This window comes from Phodopus roborovskii, unplaced genomic scaffold (assembly GCF_943737965.1).
Source record: "Phodopus roborovskii unplaced genomic scaffold, PHOROB, whole genome shotgun sequence".
Lineage (NCBI taxonomy): Eukaryota > Metazoa > Chordata > Mammalia > Rodentia > Cricetidae > Phodopus > Phodopus roborovskii.
In genome coordinates, this window is record NW_026126525.1 from 3,021,604 (window position 1) to 3,026,742 (window position 5,139).

General features: G+C 39.0%; 1 long non-coding RNA gene across 1 annotated transcript; it reads left to right on the forward strand.

Moving 5' to 3' along the window:
- The first annotated feature begins 3,146 nt into the window (after positions 1–3,146).
- LOC127232191 (uncharacterized) lies at positions 3,147–4,872 on the forward strand. Its single transcript, XR_007835364.1, has 2 exons — positions 3,147–3,707; positions 4,715–4,872. It is a non-coding gene; the product is annotated as an uncharacterized LOC127232191 (long non-coding RNA).
- Positions 4,873–5,139: the final 267 nt, after the last annotated feature.

The window sequence follows — 5,139 nt, forward strand, 5'->3', positions numbered from 1 at the left end:
CAGAAAAGGAAAACAGAAAAGGCTCCATTCACTCACAACTATCTTTTCTCTTTTCGTAGATTCCAATTCCTTTTCCCTTCCCTTTTGATCCAAATCAGGTAAATAGATTTAAAACTTCCTTTAAGAAAATATGTGACTAAAAATTAAAACTAGTTTTGTTTGATTTAAAGAATGTAATGCAGAATTCTACATACTTCTGAACGCTCAAGTGCCTACTCTGTGACCCTGTGGAGGGAGCATGGGCCCAGCAACACTAACAGAGGAGCAGATGTGCCTGCTCTTAAGCCTCTGGAGGGGAATGGAGTGGCAGGGTTCGAACAGCAACCCACCCGTAGGCCGCCACACATTTACAGGGATATCACTTTACTGAAATATCATTTGTCCCAGACACCCTGTTTAAGGACAGGGTACAAAAGGGGTGTTTACCTTGTGTTCGTAACAAGGTTTTCCTGAAGTAGTGATAATTATTTGCAAGATGATAGATTCAGCTAGGAACCAAAACACAAAACTGTGTTTATTATGCCATTAATTTGACTTTTAAATATTATTGAAATTGTGAGAAAGAGCCATCGGCTCTTTTTCATGACAAGCTTCTCCTAAATATAATGGAGTGAGCTTCTGTGAGTGACCTTCACAAGACATCCCTACTGTGCTGAGCCCAAGGCAAACTGTGGTGTGCCCATTTCCATGGATGGTTTGAAGGCGGGGAAAAAGGGGTGTAAACTCTCAGTGGTGTGAATTTAATGCCAGAATTTTAGAAACACTAAGGACATTTACCAGGCTAACTTAAAGTTGTAACTCAAAGTTAAAATGCCAAATTGTAACTCTTCATTTTGTCTGTAGGTTCTGACGCCTAATCAACTTATAGCGGTAAATATATTTTTTTCTCTGTCAATCTATAGGGACTCCAAGAAAACAACACCTAACACCATTAAGGGGGGAGGGGAGGGAGAGAGAGAGCCAGTTCATTCAGAAAACCACTGCACTCACTGAGTTCATACCAATAAGAGTATGGACACCTGTTAAACCCAAAACCAACCATGCATGTGACAAGAATTCTTTCTATTGACTCAATTCATTGAGCTATAAAGTGACAGTGACAAGAAAATGTTTTCTACTGCTGATGCAAGTAAGTGATCAGTGAGAGTTCAGAATAGAGGAACAGAATATGGAGTTTCGGGGAGTAAGACAGATCCCAATACTACTGGGATGCCTTGAACACATAACATGTAAAACATCTAAACCTGAGTTTAGAGGCAGGGTTTCTCTACATAGTCCTTGGTGACCTGGAACTCACTATTGTAGACCAGGCTGGCCTCAAATTCATAGTAATCTGCCTGCCTCCACCTCCACAGTGCTGGGACTAAAGGTGTGCTCCATCATGTCTAGCCCAAAAGATGTTTTTTAACCAACTGCACATAATTCAGCTGTTTAACGAACTGTTTATTGGTTGGTAAGTTCCTTGGAGTGTTAGTTTATGAAAATATCAGAGTAATACTTTGAATATAATTACAAAAGATAAAACTAAAAAGTTCCATTTCTCTGTCTAAAACACACAAACATTTCTGAAATAGGAATATATTTCACAGTGAATAAAAATACATGTTATTCTTTTAAGAGCTATTAATAAAACAAAACATTTTCATAGTTAATAGTGTCTTAGAAACAGACATTTAGTATTCTTTTAAAGGTCAGGAAACTGAGCCTCTAAAGTTTATGTGTTTGAGATAAAATTCCCCAGGATTTTAAAATACCAACTGGTGCGAGTCAATCTGAAGACTATTTAAACGGGGCATATCATGAAGCCTAAAGTCCATTTCAGTTCAGGTAACTGGTGCTCTTCCCACAATGCTCCCTGTTTAAACATAGTAATCCATTCCTGAAGGCCAAATCTATACAACTCCAAGCACACTTTCACTAAGTGTGCCTCAGGGACTGCTCCAGAGTGATTGCCAGTGACTACGACATCAGCTGAGCACCTTTCTATCCAAGCCTGGCCACAGGAGCATGCAGCATCCAGTGGTGGGCTAGGTCCTGACCTCACCTACAGAGCTGAAGCAGCTTTCTGGCTCTACAGAGTCCTCAAGCAGAGAAAACACAGACCCTGCCAAACCACTGAGGATATTCTCTCTCTCAGAGAATCTGATGCATTCAAGTTACCAGAGGCCTTCTTAAGAAACCTGAACAATTACAGAGCTGTCCTACCTAGCAGGTGACAGTGTTTATTCACACCGCACACATACACTTCCCCTCTCTCCCTCTCCCTGCCCCAGGTTTCCCTTCTCCCCTTTCTTGGCTTCCTCCAACACTCACTACCCAGAGTATTGCTTATGCATAAGAACAGCTGAGGTTGGCCAGTGTCCAGTCGGCTTCACTACTCCTACACATTCTGGAACAAGCAGTTACACGTAGAGAGTTCACCACTTAGATCAAGTCTTGAACAAGCTGCTGAGTTTTTAAGGAAGCTACAAAGCAACACAGTTCCAGTGTAAGAGCTGTGTAAGCAGATCCACAAGACAAAATATGCATTCATAGTTGTGCTGAAATAAATCATTCAACAGGACATTCACACCAATGACTGAGATGCCATGGCTTCAAGTGGACCAGAGTTCTTCAACTTTCTAACTTTCAGTAAATACATTTAGAAGGTAGAAAAAGTATTCATTTTTAAAAAACAGAAATTTCAATATCTTCATTTAAAATCTTATATAAATAAAATACAATTTTCAATGGAACATTTATATACAAAACATTTTAACTGATACATACTACAGTAAATATAAATTACAAGACAAGTCCACTGAGAGTATTATCACTTTCTTCTTTTACAGCTAATCACTTCTATTTTGAACCAACTGCAGGTAAATGTTTATTATATAAACTACAAACTCAATAATGAACTGAGGTTAGTATTTAACTTTTTTTCTTTCCTTATTTTTAGGGCTTCCTTGGGGTAAGATTTTATTTCTGATTATATTGATAAAAGTGACATCCAATGTCAGGGAAGGTAAGAGTAATTCCTCTAAACTAAAAGGGCATAAAATAGAATCAAACCAACAGATTAAGCCAATTACAACTCATGGGATTCCTGAATTCAGTTACCAGACCTTTAGATACAAGTTTCTGCATATCTAACAGTAAGTATCCTTTCTCAGAGGGGTTTCATAAAATTTAAGATTATAGAAACCAACACAACATTAGGTCATGAACTTTCAAACAATTGTACTTTACCTCAGACTTGCTTCTGTCTAATGGACAATTCATGGTAACAGAATGAGAAAGGCCTATCATAAAATAACCAAATGTAGCTATGTCCTGACCTCAAGGCAATCTTCAGTCCCACTGAGGAAAACAATTACCCTTCATTGTAATAAGTTTCACTGCCCTGAAATATTACTAGCATTTTTTTAACGACTGTGACAATTTCCCCCCATCGGACCACCACATACCATGTGGAGGAAATCAACTTCTGTGCTACAGACAAGATCATTAAGGAGTCAATTTTTCAGTATTTACGTATAACCAAAGCACGGGATCTTTTATGCCAACCCCCTGATCACACCAATATTAACACACCAACAACAAAATAACCATAAAATGGGAGAGATTGTGGAAGTGGAGGAGTAACCCTGAAGATATTTCACATACTAACTGTAAATGTATTTCAACAGAAATAACTCTCACTGCTACATCAGAAGTCACACACGGTAAGTAAAATCCCAGAACACACCCATGAACTCTATGTATTTTTTAAGAGTCTTATCACCGTGTCTGTGTTAGTAAATTAATGGCACAATGAAAGCAAGAATTCAGAAGACCAATTTAACTCCAAAGATTGTGTTTCTCAAGAGATGTATTCTAACTGTATTTAAGTGGGCTGGGGTGTGGCTCAGTGGGAACACTGCTTGCCTAGTATGTGTAAGGAAGGCCCTGTATCCCATCCACAGCACCATCATGTAATAAAATGTAAATGTACTTAGTAGAACTCCACAAACGTAATATGTATCACAGAAGCTCTGAATATATTAAAACTTATCATTTTAAACCCAAGTAGCCTTGAAAAATAGCTGGAATTTTCAAGTTCCCCTTTTATCTACTACACTTTTAACGTTTATGGTAACTATGACATTAAGTAAAATTGGGATATTTATGTCTGAATGTTTAAAAAAAAAAACCCAAGAGTGCTTACATCAAACAAATATTGACTGTGGCTATTATCCTCAGATTAAGGAATTATGAAATAGACTGTCTTTGGCCCAAAATTATGTAGTCTTAACAGCCCTAGCCAGTCAGAGGCTTTAAATCCCATGTGCTACCATGGCTCATATAAGTCCAGCTTATATACCATAATTTACACCACTACACACAGTATACTGTCTCCTGCAACAGCAACTCAGTCAGAACCTTGATAAAGAACACAGCAGACAAAGAGTACACTCTGGAACTAGGGAGACTGGGATCAAATCTCAGCTCCTGTCCTTTGGGGGAGAAGCTCTTGAGCAATCTTTCCAAATGCCAACTGCTTCATCTGCAAAATACCTGAGGGTGGAGTGAAACACAGTAAGAGTTACCTAGTATTCTTACTGATGCTACTAATGTAAAAAACTTTCCTCACACCAAAAACAGGCAAGTGTGGGGGGACCACCAGTGTCTATGAGCAGACATTCCCCACAGGAAGGCCAGAAGCTAGCGGTTTCAATGTTTTCTGTTGCAGGTGGTGCTGGGTATTGTTCGGGTTACCTGCTCTGTTATCTGCAGTTTGGAACAGTCTTACATTTTGAACACTCTGTAAAAAGTTCTGTGAAACTTCAAACACCATAGGGATATCTATTATCTACAGACCATCTGTTTTAAATAAAATTCTTACTAGAACATCTGTGTGGATTTCAGTTCAAGTGTTAGTGACTGCTCAAGTTTCCTGAGAGCCTTTGAAAGCACCTTGGTCTCGGTCTCAGTGCTGGAAAGTGGTATTCTCTCCAAGCCAGGTTCACCCAGCATCTCCTGAGCAGCCATCCTTGCTCAAATGCACATGACACACCCTCAGGCCAGACATTACTAGGCCGTTACAAATAACATGGCAAATAACAAGGCAAAGGTTCACCTTGAAATCAAACATTTCAGAGCTCCTCAGCAGACTTT